Raw genomic sequence first — 23,748 nt, 5'->3', positions numbered from 1 at the left:
TAGACAACATACTTAGAGAATATCTTGAAGGATTCCTTTCAATGACATCAGAACATCTGAATGCAGGGCTTGAGAGTCAGGGTTGCCAGATTGTGTTCTGGCTGTGGTCAGATAGTGGGGTTGCCATTAGAACCCGACCGATATCAGTTCACCCTATATTATCAATTCAACCGATATTGATATTCTAGAAATATATATATTTTTTAAGTTAATCTTATGCTTATCTGAACACTTGTGGCCATTCTCATGATGTCATTTTCACAATGTATGAAATGAACATTTGAAGCATAGTTATTGGACAATTGCTCTTTTGGATGGCAATTTCGGAGAATTCAGTGTGGGAAAATTACACTTTTTCATTTCCCCACTGTAAAACCGTATATCGGCAGATATGTCAGTATCGGTAAGTTGTCCCCCCCAAAATTGGAATCGGTATCAGACCCAAAGAAACATATCGGACGGGCTTTTTGTTGCCATATTGTGAAGGCAGAGTCCACTTGGAAATACCCCTAATCACTAGCCCAAACCTTTTCAGTGAGTGAATTGACATGCTCAGCATTTTCCCTATCATTTTTGTGATTATATGTCAAATATGACCAAGTATTGACAGTACGTTGGTCTCGTGTAACATTTGGAAATAAGGATATGCATTTCTAAATGTACACATTTACATAAAGAGGCATATTAAAATAAAGACGTTCTCTCTCACTTTCGTGTAATCAAAATGGGACCCTTATCTCCCTCTGATTTCCACGGATGCATCTCAATAGTCTACAGGGTGCTTCCTCTCCTCATCCCCCAGCCGTTACATGCACTGAACTGAGAGGACACTACTCTCCCTATGAGTGATAAGGAATATATCCCCAGTCTCGCCACTGCAGAACGAGACTGTCAGTGTGGTTTACATCAACAAGGTCACTGCTGCAATGTCACCGCCTTCGGAAAACACCCAACGCCCTCCCTCTGATTTCCAGCCACAAACTGAGGAGGAGGAATGGGATGGAGGATGTTCATTAGAGGTATCCTATGACACTTCATGAACTCTTAGAAAAAAAGAACCAAAAAGATTTCTTCGACTGTCCTCATAGGAGAACCCGTTGAATAACTCCTTTTGGTTCCAGGTAGAACCCTTTCAGGTTCCATGTAGAAGAACCCTTTCCACAGAGGGTTCTAAATGGATCCCAAAAGAGTTCTACTTGGAACCAAAAAGGGTTCTACCTGGAACCAAAAGGGTTCTCCTATAGGGACAGCAGCAGAACCCTTTTGGAACCCTTTTTTCTAAGAGTGTGTTTGGGAATGATATGATACTCCTATATTACGCATATGTATGATATGTGATAATCATATTATTATATTTGAGTGGGGGTGGGAATTGTGGATCTACAGTACAGATAGTGCTGAATCGTGTGAGGTCACAGGGGAGTTCATTGGAGATTCATGTTGAGATTTTGTCATCACTCACTACAAAGTGTTGCTTGAGGTATGGTTTCGTCTTTGGTGGTCCATCTTACGGTGAAACTTGTGAAGCTGAAAGCCCTCAAAGGACACAGCAGCGGGCAGACACACACAGACAGACAGACATACATAGGGCACATGTAAGAGAGCAATTAGGGGACCTCATAAATCTCAATATTACTTCCAGATATAGAAGCAGTAGCTGCGTGTGTGTGTGTGTGTGTGTGCGTGTGCGTGCGCGTGTCAGTCTCTGATTACGTTGTTGGTTCTTTCAGTTCAACCTTCATTTCATTAAAGTGGAAGAGATCCATCTGATGACTCAATCATGACCCATCTCTCCCTGATATCAAATCGATACTTGTCCTAGGACAAAAACAGTTGGAAGAACACCAAAGAAGAAACACAAGAAGTTCCAGCAGAAAATGCCTTATTAGCTTTCCATATCAATACACAAAGCTTCTAATGTATAATCTGCACAGCAGGGATTATTTACACCTTTTCAAAATCCACTGAAAACAGCTGTTATTTTAGACAGGATCGTGAGGTCACCAAAAAAATGCACTAAGCCTAAAACTACACAAATTACCATACTACACATGTCAGCGTTTACTGAAAATGCACTAAGCCTAAAACTACACAAATTACCATACTAGCGTTTACTGAAGTGAAATCTCTGACTACCATTTTCGACTGTATAAAGCCCTAGAGAGCAGACGTCTACACAAAGGGACCATGGTTCTCGTTGGTGACGACCCTCTTCCCTAGCACCACACCCCTCGACGATTCAACGGGCTTAATCATATCAAAGCGCTTAGTGGAAAAACAGCACCAATGACTCGCCAGCCAACGATGAGAAAGGCAAAAGGCATATGGGAGATTACGGTGTCATACCTACTCTTGCCTTTGTTGTCGTTGTTTTAGTGGTCGGTGGTATGTTAAGGTAAATCTGTGGTGGACCTGCAGGTGGTGGGACGATTATTAATGGACGGACCTTCTTCTTTCAGGTCATAGCTATGAGTGCACTGTGTTTTTTCCTTACAGTTCATTTACTTCCTTACTTCACTCTCCTCAAAGTACATACTGTAGTGATCCTCGCTATATGAGCCACTTTGCAATTCCTACCAAGTGGGTTAACCCTATTTGCACTATGCGTAGGGTGTTTGCCTTTCAAGCCAGCAACCTGGGTTCGCATTCCTGTCCTGCCATTTGCTACACTGGTGTCAGAAGTGTGATAGTGCCCGTGAGGCCATCGGAGAGGCGTGCACACGTGAGGGACGTGATATAGAGAATCGTGGGGGGTGATGTAGCGACCTTAACTCAACACTTAGCGACCTCAAGAGGTTTCAGACCTCTTGGTGTAAAGGTGTTGGCTTGACAGTCGCTGCACCCGGGTTTGAGTACTTGAGTTTTTGAGTTTATTTTTATTTTTACAGGGACAGTGCACATTAATCAACGTTTCAGTAAAAGTGCCGGTTTTAGCCAGCCGGCTAATTTTCAACCGCAGTCCCTGGGCAGGTTATTAAAAACAATTACAATATAGACAATAGCAACATAGAACAAGACATAGCATACAGACATAGCAACATAGGACAAGCAAGATGTAGCATACAGACAGAGCAACATAGAACAAAAAGCAGCAAGACACTGGTTGGGACTACCCCCTAAATTAGCTACATTGGTGTCAGAAGTGGGATGGCAACCCTGAGGCCATTGTGTTCGAATGGGGCAGTGTAGCAACCCTCATTATATGAGCCACGGTACAATTCCCACAAAGCGGGTTAACGCTATTGGCGCGATGCATGCGGGCCAATCTGCCCTGCTCTGCCATACAGTACCAGTCAAAAGTTGAGACAGTTACACATTCAAATGTTTCTTTATTTTTACATTTTCTACATTTTACAATAACAGTGAAGACATCAAAACTATGAAATTACTATATGATTCCATATGTGTTATCAAAAAAGTGTGAAACATATATTTTATATTTGAGATTCTTCAAAGTAGCCACCATTTGCCTTGATGACAGCTTTGCACACGCTTGGCATTCTCTCAACCAGCTTCATGAGGTAGTCACCTGGAAATCATTTCAATTAACAGGTGTGCCTTGTTAAAAGTTAATTTGTGGAAGTTCTTTCGTTCTTAATGCGTTTGAGCCAATCAGTTGTGTTGTGACATGGTAGGGGTGGTATACAGAATATAGCCCTATTTGGTTAAAGACCAAGTCCAAATTATGGCAAGAACAGCTCAAATAAGATAAGAGAAATTATAATCCATCATTACTTTAAGGCATGAAGGTCAGTCAATGAGGAAAATTTCAAGAACTTTGGAAGTTTCTTCAAGTGCAGTCGCAAAAATCATCAAGCGCTATGATGAAAAAGGCTCTCATGAGGACCGCCACAGGTAAGAAAGACCCAGAGTTACCTCTATGGAAGAGGATAAGTTCAGAGTTACCAGCCTCAGAAATTGCAGCCCAAATAAATGCTTCACAGAGTCCAAGTAACATCTCAACATCAACTGTTCAGAGAAGACTGCCTGAATCAGGCCTTCGTGGTCAAATTGCTGCAAAGAAACCACTACTAAAGGATGCCAATAATAAGAAGAGACTTGCTTGGGCCAAGAAACATGAGCAATGGACATTAGACTGGTGGAAATCTGTCTTTTGGTCTGATGAGTCCAAATTTGAGATTTTTGGTTCCAACCGCCCTGTCTTTGGGAGACGCAGAGTAGTTGAACAGATGATCTCCGCATGTGTGGTTCCCACCGTGAAGCATGGAGGAGTAGGTGTGATGGTGTGGGGGTGCTTTGCTGGTGACACTGTCAGTGATTTATTTAGAATTCAAGACACACTTAACCAGCATGGCTACCACAGCATTCTGCAGCGATACGCCATCCCATCTGGTTTGCGCTTAGTGGGACTATCATTTGTTTTTCAACAGGACAATGACCCAAAACACACCTCCAGGCTGTGTAAGGGCTATTTGACCAAAAGGAGGGTGATGGAGTGCTGCATCAGATGACCTGGCCTCCACAAATCACCCGACCTCAACCCAATTGAGATGGTTTGGGATGAGTTGGACGGCAGAGTGAAGGAAAAGCAGCCAACAAGTGCTCAGCATATGTGGGAACTCCTTCAAGACTGTTGGAAAAGCATTCCAGGTGAAGCTGGTTGAGAGAATGCCAATTGTGCAAAGCTGTCATCAAGGCAAAGGGTGGCTACTTTGTAGTCTCAAATATATTTAGATTTGTTTGACACTTTTTTGGTTACTACATGATTCCATGTGTATGTTATTTCATAGTTTTGATGTCTTCACTATTATTCTACAGTGTAGAAAATAGTATAAATAAAGAACAACCCTTGAATGAGTAGACGTGTCCAAACTTCTGACTGGTATTGTATATCAGCTTGAAGAAAGCAGGTAACATTGCACTTAAGGGCATTTCCATCTAGAAGGATCCATGAGCACCATCGTAGAGTTCATAGTAGCATGTCAAATGAAAGCTAAGAGTCTGGCTATATTTTTGAGAAATTAAGGCATATATGCATTTTTCAGGCTTTGAAATAGTCTTAAAAGGGATTATAAATACATCAACAAATAATAATGTTGAAGTTAAGACCCCTGCCAACTAATATCAACAACAATTAGATTGTTTTGGATACATGATTTGCCTTTTGTACGTTTAAGAAACATTGCCTTGTGCCTTGTAATTCCGTTACCAAAATCCTACATATCTGTAAGATATTTTCTAATTACTCTCCCTCATGAGGAGGGAGGATAATGAAAGTTCACAGAAGTAACAAGTAAAGGTAGACCTACCAATTAGTTAGTGTTTTGACTGATATCACGTTTCTTTATGAATTATTACGTGATTATAACTCGTAATCCTGTTACCAAATTAGTAACAGAATTATAGAAGAATCTAATGGGATTAGTGCAATTGAAATGGCTACAATGGGAAATCATAGTAGTCACAAACCACAGTTGGGCCACCTGTTAGTGTCCTCCCTTCCACTGGCATACTGTTATGTTCAGCTCGTAACTTTCTTTTCTTCTTTTCTCTGGACAGCCCCTCCCTCTCCCTTTCTCTCTGCTGCTCCCTCTCTCTCTTTCCTCTCCAGTTAATGCCACCTCTCTCTTACTGACACCTACCATGACACCTACCCTCTTTCCATTTACTGTAACAAGCATCCTCACACACTGAGCACCGATCGTCCATGGACGTTGAAAAGTAGTTGAAATTTGGTCAATCCGCCCTGGCCGGACCAAATCTGAACCAATCATAGATGTTTATATTTCACAAGTTTGGAGAGCACAGTACAGTAAAGAAATGTACAGTACTGTACAGTAGAGTTCAGTACAGTACAATAGACTACTGTATAATGTACTTTATTATACTGGGACCGGTTGCATAAAGCATCTTAAGTACATTTTCCACTTATCTTTTCCATTAAAGTTTCCTTCACTTTAAGTCAGCTGCACAAAAAACTTTTTGGCGAAGTTCCGACTTAAATTAAGTGAAAAAGTTAAGGGTGCCCATGAGGTCTCTTAAGTGCTTCATTCAGTATGGATATCAATGTAAACAGCATTTGTGGAGGTGAATGTTGTTTTCCTCTGCCCTGGTTTCAAAAGGAAAACATCCACCAGCTAACTAGCTACTTAGCTAAACATTGGAAGGTGCACAATCCATGGCTATAAAGCTAGCTGGCTAGCTACCTACTCTAAGTTAGCATGCTAGTGCTAGAAAGTAATAAAAACAAGTTCCGAAAAAAGTAACTAAAAGAAACATGATTTGTGATCTTCTGAATCAATTTGTTTCTCCTGTTTTGAATGTAGAAGTTCTATTTTGTGATCTCCCAAAATGAATGTGATTCAGTCAGTGAATCAGGTCATCTCCATGTTAACCAGAGACTTTCTGCAGTACATGCCTTCAAACTACCTTAAAACCCTTAAATTCTGCTCTTACCTAAGGAAATGTAAGATGGGCTCTATATGCCACACACTTCAACAATTCCCTTAGGTAAGGGGAAATTAGTCCTCATGGCAAACCCTTAAGTGAAACACTGAAGATGTTTTATGCATCTGTACTGAACATATCTACTTTCCTGTGCTGTGCTGTTCTGTATTGCACTTTCCTGTGCTGCACTGTTCTGTATTGAACTCCACTGTTCTGTAATGTGATGTCAAAACTTATGAAACAAGGGACGTCTGATTGTTTCAGATTTGGTCTGGTCTGGACCAACCAAATGTGGTCTTGTTTGGGGGCGGAGCTCATTACAATAATAGAATAGAATAATACACAAATATGCAAAAGAGGGATATTGCATATTTCTACCTTTGTATACCTATTCAGGATACAAGGATCACCATGAAGAGAATGATATTAATATTTATTTTTATTTATTTCACCTTTATTTAACCACGTAGGCAAGTTGAGAACTAGTTCTCATTTACAATTGCGACCTGGCCAAGATAAAGCAAAGCAGTTCGACACATACAACAACACAGAGTTACACATGGAGTAAAACAAACATACAGTCAATAATACAGTAGAAAAATAAGTCTATATACAATGTGAGCAAATGAGGTAAGATAAGGGAGGTAAAGGTAAAAAAAAGGCCATGGTGGCGAAGGAAATACAATATAGCAAGTAAAACACTGGAATGGTAGATTTGCAGTGGAAGAATGTGCAAAGTAGAGATAGAAATAATGGGGTGCAAAGGAGCAAAATAAATAAATACAGTAGGGGTAGAGGTAGTTGTTTGGGCTAAATTATAGATGGGATATGTACAGGTGCAGTAATCTGTGAGCTGCTCTGACAGCTGGTGCTTAAAGCTAGTGAAGGAGATAAGTGTTTCCAGTTTCAGAGATTTTTGTAGTTCATTCCAGTCATTGGCAGCAGAGAACTGGAAGGAGAGGCGGCCAAAGGAAGAATTGGTTTGGGGGTGACCAGAGAGATATACCTGCTGGAGCGCGTGCTACAGGTGGGTGCTGCTATGGTGACTAGCGAGCTGAGATAAGGGGGGAATTTACCTAGCAGGGTCTTGTAGATGACCTGGAGCCAGTGGGTTTGGCAACGAGTATGAAGCAAGGGCCAGCCAACGAGAGCGTACAGGTCGCAGTGGTGGGTAGTATATGGGGCTTTGGTGACAAAACGGATGGCACTGTGATAGACTGCATCCAATTTATACAGTAGGGTATTGGAGGCTATTTTGTAAATGACATCGCCGAAGTCGAGGATCGGTAGGATGGTCAGTTTTACAAGGTTATGTTTGGCAGCATGAGTGAAGGATGCTTTGTTGCGAAATAGGAAGCCGATTCTAGATTTAACTTTGGATTGGAGATGTTTGATGTGAGTCTGGAAGGAGAGTTTATAGTCTAACCAGACACCTAGGTATTTGTAGTTGTCCAGAGTAGTGATGCTTGACGGGCGAGCAGGTGCGGGCAGTGATCGGTTGAAGAGCATGCATTTAGTTTTACTTGTATTTAAGAGCAATTGGAGGCCACGGAAAGAGAGTTGTATGGCATTGAAGCTCGTCTGGAGGGTTGTTAACACAGTGTCCAAAGAAGGGCCAGAAGTATACAGAATGGTGTCGTCTGCGTAGAGGTGGATCCGAGAATCACCAGCAGCAAGAGCGACATCATTGAGATGTCGGTCCAAGAGAAGAGAGTCGGTCCAAGAATTGAACCCTGTGGCACCCCCATTGAGACTGCCAGAAGCCCAGACAACAGGCCCTCCGATTTGACATACTGAACTCTTTCAGAGAAGTAGTTGGTGAACCAGGCGAGGCAATCATTTGAGAAGCCAAGGCTATCGAGTCTGCCGATGAGGATGTGGTGATTGACAGAGTCGAAAGCCTTGGCCAGGTCATTGAATACGGCTGCACAGTATTGTTTCTTATCGATGGCGGTTAAGATACCGTTTAGGACCTTGAGCGTGGCTGGGGTGCACCCATGACCAGCTCTGAAACCAGATTGCATAGCGGAGAAGGTATGTTGGGATTCGAAATGGTCGGTAATCTGTTTGTTGACTTGGCTTTCGAAGACCTTAGAAAGGCAGGGTAGGATATATATAGGTCTGTAGCAGTTTGGGTCAAGAGTGTCCCCCCCTTTGAAGAGGTTGATGACCGCAGCTGCTTTCCAATCTTTGGGAATCTCAGACGACACGAAAGAGAGGTTGAACAGGCTAGTAATGGGGGTTGCAACAATTTCGGCAGATCATTTTAGAAAGAAAGGGTCCAGATTGTCTAGCCCGGCTGATTTGTAGAGGTCCAGATTTTGCAGCTCTTTCAGAACATCAGCTGACTTGATTTGGGAGAAGGAGACATGGGGAAGGCTTGGGCGAGTTGCTGTGGGGGGTGCAGTGCTGTTGGCCGGGGTAGGGGTAGCCAGGTGGAAAGCATGGCCAGCCGTAGAAAAATGCTTGTTGAAATTCTCAATTATAGTGGATTTATCGGTGGTGACAGTGTTTCCTATCCTCAGTGCAGTGGGCAGCTGGGAGGAGGTGTTCCTACTCTCCATGGACTTTAGTGTCCCAGAACTTTTTTGAGTTTGTGTTGCAGGAAGAAAATTTCTGCTTTGAAAAAGCTAGCCTTTGCTTTTCTAACTGCCTGTGTATATTGGTTTCTAGCTCCCCTGAAAAGTTGCATATCATGGGGGCTGTTCGATGCTAATGCAGAACGCCATAGGATGTTTTTGTGTTGGTTAAGGGCAGTCAGGTCTGGAGAGAACCAAGGGCTATATCTGTTCCTGGTTCTAAATTTCTTGAATGGGGCATGCTTATTTAAGATTGTGAGGAAGGCATTTTATTTAAATAACCAGGCATCCTCTACTGATAGGATGAGATCAATATCCTTCCAGGATACCCCGGGGGATTATATATATATATATATATATTATATAATTATATATCTATAATTATGCATTTCTCTATAGTGCAGCTCAGGGACCCATGGTGTTATTGTAACAGTATAACTTTAAACCGTCCCCTCGCCCCGACACGGGCGCGAACCAGGGACCCTCTGCACACATCAACAACTGACACCCACGAAGCGTCGTTACCCATCGCTCCACAAAAGCCGCGGCCCTTGCAGAGCAAGGGGAAACCCTACTTAAGTCTCAGAGCAAGTGACGTAACTGATTGAAATGCTAGTAGCGCGTACCCGCTAACTAGCTAGCCATTTCACATCCGTTACACTATTCCATTACCGTAAATCCATTACCAGATATAAATCCACTTCACCTACTGTAGTTCAATAACCAAAATTTAAAAAAATCAAACTCAAGGTGTGATGTCATAGCTGACACCCCATTCTTTCTGCTGACATCATTGAATCTTAATAAGATATTTAAACGTGATCGCATCTGCACAGTTCTTCCACTAAATCTGTTTTTGTGAAACGTTCTGTGTATATTGTTCATAATAGTCCTTATGCATAGAGTTGTACAGTTTGATAAACTTTGAAATCAATGTTTTTTTGTTTGGCATACAACTCTGAGTCAAAGCGTAATTCCATTATTGTGGAATTGTCCTTAAACTTAGTAAAAGCAAGTAGGTGAATACAACCAATTAATAATGGAGTAAAAAAATGTAAGGGTGATTCGAACACAAAAATGGACAAAACTGTTGTGTGCGAACCCCCTTCTTATTTTTGAACATCAGCTAGTACATCAGCTTATATATTCAACTACCATATATATTTCAGTATGTATGACACCTGAGTAGACTACATCAGAGAGGTGGAAATGGAAAACTGCTAAATAATTGTTTTTTGCTCTCGTCTCCCCAACTCCTCTCGTTTACCGGTATGACTCAAGGTAACAGAGGACAGTGACTCAGCAGCAAACCACATCTGATATTCACGCACTCTGGGGCAGACGATCGGATTGTGAGCCCTGATGTAAAATGGCCTAAATATGGGTGCAACAAAGACACGCAACATTTCCTTCAATGGATTGAAAAGCATAACTGCTTTGATGGTTGCAGATAAGGACCACTCTCAGAAAGTATCTTGGGGCTTTAATTTCATTCATTCAAAGCGTTTCCCTGGTCTACACCATTTCCCATCCCTGTCCTGTCAAAATAGAGTTTTCATTAGCGTCTGCAACCACTAGTGCGTGTGGAATAAAGGTCATGACCTCATAAGGTCTGCAGTACACGTCATTCCCACCATCTTGGGTAATTGACAATGCCTAGTTTGGTCAAAGTTGATCAGAACTAGCTGACCGGCCTGGCGTGCCCTCTAGATTTACTTGGACAGCGCACCAAATGGCATCCTATTCCCTATATAGTGCACTACTTTTGACGAGGGCTCACACTTCTCTGGTCAAAAGTAGTGCATTATATAGGGAATAGGATGCCATTTGGGACACATATCGGTGTGGACATGCCATGCCTTGGCCAAAAACGAAAGCAGGTGCGAACACACACGTACAGTGCTGTAGTTGCTATGCCCCTCCATTGACTTTCAGCTTGGCTGAGCACTCAGTGATGGAAAGAATGCAGAAACATCATGAGCCACTTATGCCACTTGGAACAGCCAGTGACTGCACCAGCTGCATACGTCCAGTACTGAACAGTGGCTGGAGAAGTAAATTATTGCCTGCTGGCAAAGTTGCTAACTAGCAGCACCAAGGTTGTATTATTATGGTTATGCAATGCAGTGTTCTTTTTGACTATTAGGGACCCACGAGAGCAGCAAGACACTAGACATGCCAAGGTAAACAAATTGTCATGATAAGGTAGAGACACATAAAGACCCATGGGTTATTCCTCTACCACCAATTTTGCAACAACGTTTCGATCCAAGATGGATCTTCATCAGGGCCCGTATTAAGTAAATCTTGCCGTTATAGAATATGCTTAAAATTAGATTTTTGGCTCGTCCGACTTAGGCCCGTATTCTTAAAGTGTCTCAGACTAGAAGTTGGCTTTTTAGAACATAACTAAATGAACGGGGGACCTGATCCTAGATCAGCACTCCTACTCTAAGACGCTTTGGGAATACGGGCCTAGGTCACACACACACACAAATCTAAGTTTAAGCATATTCTATAACGGCAAGATTAACTTTGTAAAATAAGAGTTTGGTCTCCAAAGATTAGAGGCTAGTACAGACACTCCATAGACTAGAGAAAATGAAAATAAGCTAATAATTATGATCCGTTAACTGGTCATTATCATTCATAAAGATTTCCCTTTGCTTCACAAAGCGGCAACGTTGATCTCTCCAAAATAGTAGATGTCATGAGTTAGATACCATCTCCTAACTCAAGACCTTATCATTCCTCTCTTCTCAAAGAATGAGAGAAAAATAAAAGGGAAAGGGGGGGGAAATGTATTGAAAAGAAAGAGACAGGAAGTGCCTCACAAGGCAAATCCTACATTGAAAGATCAGGACATATTGAAAGCTGCAAAAGAACGTGATTTTTCATCGCCCCCCCTTCGGTACATGTTGTGTGTTCACAGCTGTATAGTAGTGACCTGCTGAGTGAGTAGTGACGCAGACTCAAGTTACTCAGCTAGTGCTCATAGGCACAAAATGGAGAGAAATCTGTTTTACCATCCAACAGGAAACAGTCATAAAAAAAGTCAGTAACACTTGCCATTTTTTCTTCTGCTTTCACGTCACTCAACAGATAGGAATCCACAACCCCCCTTCCTCACACACATACACACACAGTGGTAAGACAAAACTAACAAAACCTCCTCTGTGTCGCGCTGCAGTGTGTGACATGATAACATTACAACCGCTTCTTAGAGGCTTCCGTTTACAAAGGAGAGTGGATATTTATTCTTCACAAGGGACACCGAAACCCAAACTGAGAAAGACAGCAGAGTTTAAGGGAGAGGAGCTAGAAGAGGCAACACATACTTTGAAATAATTTAAGTGGATGCTCTTATACAATGGATGCTCTTATCCCCGCAACTCTCCCAGTAAGTGTAGGTAGTACTACAGCAAGGAGTCTCAACCGCAGCATAACAATGAGCATAACTGGCGCGAATCCCCACTAGACAGTGCTACTGTATAATGTACACCACTTCAAAAGACAAAGAGTATAAAGTGAGTTAAGTCTGAACGGTGTGTCTATGAGCTCGCAGCAGACGACATGACCAAGGTGTGTGAGAGAGTGACAGAGCTTACCTCAGCGTGCTCACTGCAGAGAGCTTCCAGCAACAGCAAACATCGTAGTGACAGAGTCAAATCCCACTGAATTCAGAAAGGCAGTGAGAGGAGAGAACACCGAGAAGAGGGAGTGTGTGCATCTGTTTGTGAGAGAGAGGGAGAGAGCGTGTGTGTAAGGGATGAAGAGAGAGGCAGCGCAAAAGAGAGTGGGGGAGATTGTGGTTAGTGCTGTATTCTTGTCTTGTCTCTGCACTTCCCCTAACACACGACACGCACACACTCGCCCTGACAAACGCACACTCTACACTCGCAACCATTGAGCACCAACTAATGTTTTAAACCCTCCCCCAAATTCCATCCCCTCTCGGTTAGTCTTTCTCCTCTAGCCCTCTGACAAGCATGTGACCGTAGGAGATGACTCGACAATAAGGGACACACACACAGACTCACTCAATGTTAAACACAGTGTGAAACATGACACATTGACACATGCCGAAAGACATTTGCATACACACACTGTCTACAGCAGCTATTTCAAATCTCACAATGACCTACGTTTGAAAATGCGGACAAGGTTATACAGTACCAGTCAAAAGTTTGGACACGCCTACTCATTCAAGGGTTGTTCTTTATCTTTACTATTTTCTACATTGTAGAATAATAGTGAAGACTTTAAAACTATGAAATAACACATGGAATCATGTGGTAACCTAAAAAGTGTTAAACAAATCAAAATATATTTTAGATTTGAGATTCTTCAAAGTAGCCACCCTTTGCTATGATGACAGCTTTGCACACTCTTGGCATTCTCTCAACCAGATTCACCTGTAATGCTTTTCCAACAGTCTTAAAGGAGTTATATGCTGAGCACTTGTTGGCTGCTTTTCCTTCACTCTGCGGTCCAACTCATCCCAAACCATCTCAATTGGGTTGAGGTCGGGGGATTTTGGAGGCCAGGTCATCTGATGCAGCACTCCATCACCCTCCTTCTTGGTCAAATAGCCCTTACACAGCCTGGAGGTGTGTTTTGGGTCATTGTCCTGTTGAAAAACAAATGATAGTCCCACTAAGCGCAAACCAGATGGGATGGCGTATCGCTGCAGAATGCTGTGGTAGCCATGCTGGTTAAGTGTGCCTTGAATTCTAAATAAATCACTGACAGTGTCACCAGCAAAGCAGCCCCACACCATCACACCTCCTCCTCCATGCTTCACGGTGGGAACTACATATCCAGAGATCATCCATTCACCAGCTCTGCGTATCACAAAGACAAAGCGGTTGGAACCAAAAATCTCAACTTTGGACTCATCAGACCAAAGGACAGATTTCCCCTGGTCTAATGTCCATTGCTCATGTTTCTTGGACCAAGCAAGTCTCTTCTTATTATTGGTGTGGTTTCTTTGCAGCAATTCGACTATGAACGCCTGATTCACGCAGTCTCCTCTGAACAGTTGATGTTGAGATATGTCTATTACTAGAACTTTGTGAAGCATTTAATTGGGCTGCATTTTCTGAGGCTGGTAACTCTGATGAACATATCCTTGGCAGCAGGGGTAACTCTGGGTCTTTCTTACCTGTGGCGGTCTTCATGAGAGCCTGTTTCATCATAGCGCTTGATGGTTTTTGCGACTGCACTTGAAGAAACTTTCAAAGTTCTTGAAATGTTCTGCATTGACTGACCTTTATGTCTTAAAATAATGATGGACTGTTGTTTCCAATTGCTTTTTTTAGCTATTCTTGCCATAATATGGACTTGGTCTTTAACCAAATAGGGCTATCTTCTGTATACCATCCCTACCTTGTCACAACACAATTGATTGGCTATAAAGGCATTAAGAATAAAATAAATTCCACAAATGAACTTTTAACAAGGCACACCTGTTAATGTAAATGCATTCCAGGTGAATACCTCATGAAGCTGGTTGAGAGAATGCCAAGTGTGCAAAGCTGTCATCAAGGCAAAGGGTGGCTACTTTGAAGAATCTCAAATATAAAATATATTTAGATTTGTTTAACACTGTTTTGGTTACTACATAATTTCATTTGTGTTATTTCATAGCTATTTCATTATTCTACCCTGTAGAAAATTACTTCAACTAACCTAGAGAGAGAGGTGTGTAGGTGTGTCCAAACTTTTGACTGGTACTGTATATGGATTGTAGATACAGATTCTATCCCACTAGAAACCAGATTGAGATGCGTAAAGGCTATGTGTACAGTGAAAAATAAGTTATTTGAAATAGTAAAAACTATTGATTAGAGGTTAAACAAAATTCAAACATCCATGTATTCAGATACCAGGTGAGTCAGCTGGGACAAGCAATCATTTTTTTTGTTTTTTATAATTACATACAAGAAACAGTAGGTCACTGAAAAGGATGACAGCCAGGAAAATCAAACATCTAGCTAAAAAATATCAAACCAAATGAAAACGTATTTGTCACATGCGCCGAATACAAGTGTAGACTTTACCGTGACGTGCTTACTTACAAGCCCTTAACCAACAGTGCAGTTCAAGAAAGAGTTAAGAAAATATTTACCAAATACTACGAAAGTAAGAAGAAAAAAAAAAGTAACACAATAAAATGACAATAATGAGGCTATATACAGAGGGTACCACTACCGAGTCTATGTGCGGGGGTACAGGTTAGTCTAAGTAATTTGTACATGTAAGTAGGGGTGAAGTGGCTATTTATAGATAATAAACAGCGAGTACAGGGGGGGTCAATGTAAATAGTCCGGTGGCCATTTGATTAATTGTTCAGCAGTCTTATGGTTTGGGGGTAGAAGCTGTTAAGGAGCCTTTTGGTCCTCCAGTACCGCTTGCCGTGCAGTAGTCCAGGATCCAGTTGCAGAGGGAGGTGTATAATCCCAAGGTGCTTAGCTTAGTGATGAGCTTTGTGGGCACTATGGTGTTGAACGCTGAGCTGTAGTCAATGAAAAGCATTGCACACATACAGTAGGTGTTCTTTTTGTCCAGGTGGGAAAGGGCAGAGTGTACTGCGATTGAGATTGCGTCACCTGTGGATCTGTTGGGGCGGTATGCGAATTGGAGTGGGTCTAGGGTATCCGGGATGACGCTGTTGATGTGAGCCATAACCAGCCTTTCAAAGCACTTGATGGCTACCGACGTGAGCGCTAAGGGGCGGTAATCATTTAGGAAGGTTACCTTCGCTTCCTTGGGCACAAGGACTATGGTGGTCTGCTTGAAACATGTACAGTTGAAGTCGTAAGTTTACATACACTTAGGTTGGAGTCATTAAAAATCGTTTTTCAACCACTCCACAAATGTCTTGTTAACAAACTATAGTTTTGGCAAGTCGGTTAGGACATCTACTTTGTGCATGACACAAGTTATTTTTCCAACAATTGTTTACAGACAGATTATTTAACTGTATCACAATTCCAGTGGGTCAGAAGTTTACATATACTAAATTGACTGTGCCTTTAAACAGCTTGGAAAATTCCAGAAAATGATGTCATGGCTTTAGAAGCTTTTGATAGGCTAATTGACATCATTTGAGTCAATTGGAGGTGTACCTGTAGATGTATTTCAAGGCCTACCTTCAAACTCAGTGCCTCTTTGCTTGACATCATGGGGAAATCAAAAGAAATCAGCCAAGACCTCAGAAAAAAATTGTAGACCTCCACAAGTCTGGTTCAACCTTGGGAGCAATTTCCAAATGCCTGAAGGTACCACGTTCATCTGTACAAACAATAGTATGAAAGTATACACCATTAGACCACGCAGCCGTCATACCGCTCAGGAAGGAGACGCGTTCTGTCTCCTAGAGATGAATGTACTTTGGTGCGAAAAGTGCAAATCAATCCCAGAACAACAGCAAAGGATTTTGTGAAGATTCTGGAGGAAACTGGTACAAAAGTATCTATATCCCCAGTAAAACGAGTCCTATATCGACATAACCTGAAAGTCCGCTCAGCAAGGAAGAAGCCACTGCTCCAAAACCACCAGAAAAAAAACTGACTACGGTTTGCAACTGCACATGGGGACAAAGATTGTAATTTTTGGAGAAATGTCCTCTGGTCTGACCATCGTTACGTTTGGAGGAAAATGGGGGTGGCAGCATCATTTTGTGGGGGTGCTTTGCTGCAGGAGGGACTGGTGCACTTCACAAAATAGATGGCATCATGAGGAAGGGAAATTATGTGGATATATTGAAGCAACATATCAAGGCATCAGTCAGGTAGTTAAAGCTTGGTCGCAAATGGGTCTTCCAAATGGACAATGGCCCCAAGCATACTTCCAAAGTTGTAGCAAAATGGCTTAAGGACAACAAAGTCAAGGTATTGGAGTGGCCATCACAAGCCCTGACCTCAATCCTATAGAACATTTGTGGGCAGAACTGAAAAAGCGTGTGCGAGGAAGGAGGCCTAGAAAACTGACTCAGTTACACCAGCTCTGTCACGAGGAATGGGCCAAAATCACCCAACTTATTGTGGGAAGCTTGAGGAAGACTACCCGAAATGTTTGACCCAAGTTACACTCAATTAGCATTGCCTTTAAATTGTTTATGTAAACTTCTGACCCACTGGGAATGTGATGAAAGAAATAAAAGCTGATATAAATCATTCTCTCTGACATTTCACATTCTTAAAATAAAGTGGTGATCCTAACTGACCGAAGACGGGGCATTTTTACTAGGATTAAATATCAGGAATTGTAAAAAAAATTTACAAAAAGAAGAGTTTAAATGTATTTGGCTAAGGTGTATGTAAACTTCTGACTTCAACTGTAGGTATTACAGACTCGGTCAGGGAGAGGTTGAAAATGTCAGTGAAGACACTTGCCAGTTGGTCCATGCATGCTTTGAGTACACGTCATGGTAATCCATCTGGCCCGTGGCTTTGTGAATGTTGACCTGTTTAAAGGTCTTGCTCATATCGGCTACCGAGAGCATTATTTAACATTTAACATTTTAGTCATTTAGCAGACGCTCTTATCCAGAGCGACTTACAGTAGAGTGCATACATTTTATTACATTTTTTTTTTTTTACATACTGAGACAAGGATATCCCTACCGGCCAAGAGCAGACGCTCTTATCCAGAGCGACTTACAGTAGAGTGCATACATTTTATTACATTTTTTTTTTATACAGATGGAGTGTTTTCTTCTGCAGTACCCTCTGGCCATTACACCCCCATGTTCCCTTTAGGAGTGCTGCAGCAACCTATCAATACTTTAAAAACAGCATAGACAGTGACTCATAAACAGCATAAATTGAGTGACTCAGCCGTCGATATACATGGTGTCCACGGTGTGACTGTTGCGTATTGAGAAGGGCTTCCAGGCGAAGACTTGCAGGGCGGCGACACACATGGGCACCACACACACCAGGTAGAACATGTTGGTGTGGAGGGCCTAAAAGTCACTGGGGTTTGCATCCCTCCCAGCGTCCTTCAGGTTCTCATAGCCAAACTGGTTTAGGATGGAGACCACCAGCATAGGAGCCAGTGACTGGGCTGGTTTAGTGAACAGAGCATTGGTCCCAAACACCATGGAGGAGAGGGGGGAGCTGCGCTTGTGTCTCTGAAGATCTGAGTCGATAATGTCAGCCAGAGGCAGGTTAAACAGACTGAAGGCTGCCTGGACAAGGACCATGTTAGCGGTCAGGAAGAATGCCAGGATGTAGTAGTGATGTGGCCCCAGCACCAGCATGACGGCAGCCATGCCAGCTTCCACGTGGAAGGTGAGCAGGATGATCTTGTAGTAGCCTAGGTCGTGGAGCAGGCTCTGACTGCTCAGCACAACCAACTGAGGACAGATGAATCCAGCTCCATACACGAAGCTCTTGGCCAGTGACGGAAGCACGTTGGGGGGTATCAGATGCTCCGCGAAGATCATAGTGAAGTTATTACAGAATGCCACCATGAAGACCTGAAAGAAGTTCATGAGCACAAAGAGCTGGAAGTCCCTATTGGTCAGGATCTGCAAGGTCATAGAGGTCACCAAGGAGAAGGAAAGAGTTGATTGGCCAGAACCTTGGTAGTTTGACCCCGGTGCTGACCCTTTGGTGTCAAAGCGGCTCTCGCTGTGTAGGCCTGTGTAGATCATGCAGCCACAAGCCAGAACGGCCACCAGGACAGTGAAGCCCTGGAAGGATGGGAAGTCATCCATGTTCTGGGAGAGGAGGCCGCAGAATAGAACACTGGAGGAACCTATAAGTGACGCCACCTGGTTGTATTTGATGAGTCTCAGCCTGCTCTGGTGGTGGCCTGATATCTCTGCAAAGAGGGCGCACTGCGCCAGCAACACAAACGTCAGCATCCCGTCGAACGCACACAACGCCACCATCAGGTGGACGCCGCTCATCCAGTCGCCGAGGGCGTACTCTCGCCATGGAAACCAGGCGAGCAGGAAGGCGATTGCGTAGAAGGGAGCACCATACAGGATGGAAAGACGACGTTGAGAGCAGCACGGTACGCGGGAGTTATCCTGCAGGTAGCCGAACAGAGGGTCGTTCACTGCGTTCCACACCATGTACACCACTTGTGACTGATGGAAAGCTCCCTCTGATATCTTGTATTTGTTGAGGAACAGCTTGACATAGTAGAAGCTGAATATGCTGTTCATCATGCCTGCTCCCAGCGTGGTCATGGAGTAAGCCACGGAGGCGGGATGAGCCCCCAGACTCGCCAGGTGCCTCAGGATGTTCAGGCCGCCGAAGGTGCGAACTCCTGCGGCTGGTTTCTCCACGGTCATGCCTGGTGGTGGTTTAATTTCTCCAGGCTACTCACTTTGATCTAATTACCACAGATTTGCAAAGTGAGTCGAGTGTCACTTGAGCAAAAGGTGAGTTTATAGAAACGGAGTTCACAGCTATTCATATTCCATGGCAAAAGTGCTGCAGTCGCGCGCAGGATTTCTACTATTTCGGCTTGGTCAGCAAACAGACTTTACAAATACTAATTAAGATAACCTCACTGACGAATACACAATCACAACTATGTGTTAATATAAAATAATAACATTATGCTCCTCTCCTCGCTTGCAGCTATCAAACCCGTTTCTGTAAATGCGGAAATATTACAACACAGTTGTCCAGAACAGCTGGTGCTCTATTGCATGCTTCAGTGTTGCTTGCCTCAAAGCTTGCATAAATCGCATTTAGCTCGTTTGGTAGGCTCGCGTCACTGGGAAGCTCGCGTCTGGGTTTCCCTTTGTAGTCTGTAATAGTTTTCAAGCCCTGCCACATCCGACGAGCATCAGAGCCGGTGTAGAAGGATTTAATCTTAATCCTGTATTGACGCTTTGCTTGTTTGATGGTTTGTCTGAGGGCATAGCGGGATTTCTTATAAGCGTCCGGATTAGTGTCCCGCTCCTTGAAAGCGGCAGCTCCAGCCTTTAGCTCGATGCGGATGTTACCTGTAATCCATGGCTTCTGGTTGGGATATGTATGTACGATCACTGTGGGGATGACGTCGTCGATGCGCTTATTGATGAAGCCGATGACTGAGGTGGTATACTCCTCAATGCCATTGGATGAATCCATGGAACATATTCCAGTCTGTGCTAGCAAAACAGTCCTGTAGCATAGCATCCGCGTCATCTGACCACTTCCATATTGAGCGAGTCACTGGTACTTCCTGCTTTAGTTTTTGCTTGTAAGCAGGAATCAGGAGGATCAGTTTGATTCTGTGATGGAAAATGTTATTTTGGTGCTTTTCTATTTACCAATTTTTATGTTCTATGTTTGTGCTTTCTATAAACCAATTTCTGTGTTCATGCAAGTGACCGATTGAACAAATCCTCACTATCAGTGTCTGCAATTTGGCAGTACACCCATATCCTTTTTTAGAGAAAGTGATCTCAGGTTGGAGAGAAGAAGCCTCGTGAGGTATTGGTCTGTCACATGCATGAACCTGTATTGGTCTGTCACATGAATGAAGCAAGTGTTAATGATTAATCAATTATGAATAAGCTAAATCATGCAAATATGACTCGTCTGCAGTATATAAGATAATTAAATGGAACTGCCTCGTTAGAACTTCTGACAAACGTTCACTATGGCGCCTTAAGTTTGTTGGAACCTCTCCAGCGTGCTGATAATAAACAATGATTCATTTAAGATTGACTTTGAGTGTCCCTTGTGGTAATTTCCAAGACCTGGTGTAGAATTTCCACGACAATTTATTTTTAATGATGTTAAGTGTGTTGTGACCCAACACTTTAGATAGATCTGACTTGACTTTACTCAGTATGACATTGACATAAGATATCAACTCACATATGACAGGCCTATTTTTTCATTGATTGGAAACACTGCTGTCATCACAGACCATACCATATACAGTGCCTTGCAAACATATTCAGACCTGTGGTGTAAATTCTAACCAAGAGGGAGAGACTCTGTTATTTCTTCAAACAATCAATCTTTATTATCGATTAACAATTGCAATAATGGATTTGGTCAACGACCACCCGAACCTGATCGCTGAGAACCCAACAAGCAGATTTGGGCTACAGCTCTTTATAGCAAAGTACATCCTCCTGAATGTTCATGACAGAATTATACAAAAGGTACATTGTGCTATCAAACAGGCAACAAGACTTACATTCCGCCAGGTTTCTGTCTCTAGGTCATTTACTGCTTGTTTATACAGAGTTATCTTCTCAGGTTCGCACTCCTTAACACACAGATACTAATGCAACAAGTCCAGTGTTCATCTGCATGTGAGAGAGAAACTGGAGGGAGGGTTCACCTGGCCCTGGCAGGCCAGCATTTCACAGACACTAATCATTCACTGGAATGCTATATGCTATAGGTTCTATCACCAAGCCATCATAAATCAATTGCCAGCATTAAGCCCCAGAGGCCCAACTCAGTCACACAGACACAGATGAGAGAGCACTCATCAAAGTTATTCGATGCATAAACAGTATTATAACATCATCTTGTAATTTCCTACCATAGACCCCTTGGATTTTTCACATTTTATTGTGTTACAAAGTGGGATTCAAATTGATTTAATTGTAAATTTCTTTGTCAACTATCTACACAAAATACTCTAATGTCAAAGTGGAAGTACAATTTTAGCATTTTTTTAATGATTAATAAAAATGTAATAACTAAAATAGTCGCTGCATAAGTATTCAGCTCCCTGAGTAAATCCATGTTAGAAACACCTTTGGCATCAAATACAGCTGTGAGTTTTCTTGGGTAAGGCTATAAGAGATTTGCACCCCTGGATTGTGCAATATTTGCCCATTATTCTTTTAAAAATTCTTCAAGCTCTGTCAAGATGTTGGGGATCATGGTTAGACAGCAATTTTCAAGTCTTGCCATAGATTTTCAAGCAGATTTAAGTCAAAACTGTAACATGGCCTTTTTTTCTTTTAGGAACATTCACTGTCTTCTTGGTAAGAAACTCCAGTATAGATTTGGCCTTGTGTTGTATGTTATTCAAAGGTGAATTCCTCTCCCAGTCCCTAGTGTAAAGCAGACTGAAGCAGGTTTTCCTCTAGAATTTTGCCTGTGCTTAGCTCCATCCCATTTCTTTTTATCCTGAAAACTCCCCAGTATTTGCTGATGTCAAGCATACCCATACCATAATGCAGCCACCACCATGCTTGAAAATAAGGAGGCAGTTACTCAGTGATGTGTTGGATTTGCATCATCACTTTCGTCCCTTGTTGCGTACAAGATGCATGTTTTGGAATATATTTATTCTGTTTATATTTGTATTCTTCCTTTCACTCTGTCATTTAGGTCATTATTGTGGAGTCACTACGATGTTGTTGATCCATCCTCAGTTTCCTCCCATCACAGGCATTGAACTCTGTAGCTGTTTAAAAATTACCAATGGCCTCATGGTAACATCCCTGAGCCGTTTCATTCCTGTCCTGCAGCTCGTTAGTTCAGAAGGATGACTGTATCTTTGATGTGTGGGTGGTTTAACACATAATCCACAACATAATTATCAACTTGACCATACTTAAAGAAATATTCAATGTCTCATTTGTTATTGTTACCCATCTCCCAATCATTGCTCTTCTTTGAGGCTTTTCGAAAAGCTCCCTGGTCTTTGTAGTTGATCTGTGCTTGAAATACAAAACTTGACTGAGAGACCTTACAGATGTAAATTGTGGGACAGAGGAAGGGTTAGTCATTCAAAAATCTTGTCAACCGCTATTATTTCACACAGAGTTGTTTAGGCTTGCCGAAACAAAGTGGCTGAACACCTAAGCAACGACTATATTTTAGTTAGGAATTTTTCTTCCATTTTGACAACAGAGAATTTTGTGTAGATTGTTATTTAGACTAAATCAATTGTAATCCCACTTTGCAACACAATAAAATGTGAAGAAATCCAAGGGGTCTGAATAGTTTTGCAAGGCACTGTATCAATATACTGGAATTGTAGTTATATTTGACGACTCAATCAGGCCCCAGTTAAATGGCTGACAAATTGTGCCATTCCAATGTACACTGAGTATACAGGAACACCCTCCTAATATTGAGTTGCACCCCCTCCGTCCCCCATGTTGACTTCAATGGTTCCAACCATTCTTGATACACACAGGAAACTGTTGGGCGTGAAAAACACAGCAGCGTTGCAGTTCTTGGCACAAACCGGTTTGCATGGCGCCTACTACCATACCCCGTTCAAAGGCATTTCAATCTTTTGTCTTGCCCATTCACCCTCTGAATGGCACGCATTCACAATCCATGTCTCAAATGTCTCAAGTAGACGTCGACCGATTAATCGGAATGGCCGATTAATTAGGGCCATTTCAAGTTTTCATAACAATCGGGAATCGGGAAATTTTGGACACCGATTTTTCTTTATTTAACTAGGCAAGTCAGTTAAGAACACATTCTTATTTTCAATGATGGCCTAGGAACGGTTGGTTAACTGCCTTGTTCAGGGGCAGAACGACAGATTTTTACCTTGTCAGCTCAGGGATTCAATCTTGCAACCTTACGGTTAACTAGTCCAACGCTCTAACCACCTGCCTCACGAGGAGCCCGCCTGTTACGCGAATGCAGTAAGAAGCCGAGGTAAGTTGCTAGCTAGCATTAAACTTATCTTATAAAAAACAATCAATCAATCATAATCACTAGTTATAACGACACATGGTTGATGATATTACTAGTTTATCTAGCGTGTCCTGCGTTGCATATAATCGATGCAGTACGCATTCGCGAAA

At 42.4% G+C, this 23,748-nt stretch overlaps 1 protein-coding gene and 1 pseudogene across 2 annotated transcripts in view; both read right to left on the bottom strand.

Moving 5' to 3' along the window:
- LOC139551208 (anion exchange protein 2-like) overlaps window positions 1–12,893 on the bottom strand; it is a 67,678-nt gene extending 54,785 nt beyond the window's left edge. Inside the window, exon 1 of one of the 2 annotated variants that reach the window (XM_071362668.1) lies at window positions 12,596–12,893. The gene's annotated coding sequence lies outside the window, so the exon portion shown is untranslated. The remainder of the gene's footprint in view (window positions 1–12,595) is intronic. The other variant, XM_071362669.1, reaches the window with a different exon arrangement.
- Window positions 12,894–17,574: 4,681 nt separating this feature from the next.
- Window positions 17,575–19,607, bottom strand: LOC139551206 (transmembrane protein 180-like; annotated as a pseudogene).
- Window positions 19,608–23,748: the final 4,141 nt, after the last annotated feature.

Source organism: Salvelinus alpinus, chromosome 23 (assembly GCF_045679555.1).
Source record: "Salvelinus alpinus chromosome 23, SLU_Salpinus.1, whole genome shotgun sequence".
NCBI classification, from domain to species: Eukaryota; Metazoa; Chordata; class Actinopteri; order Salmoniformes; family Salmonidae; genus Salvelinus; species Salvelinus alpinus.
This window is presented reverse-complemented; position numbering and strand designations above follow the sequence as displayed.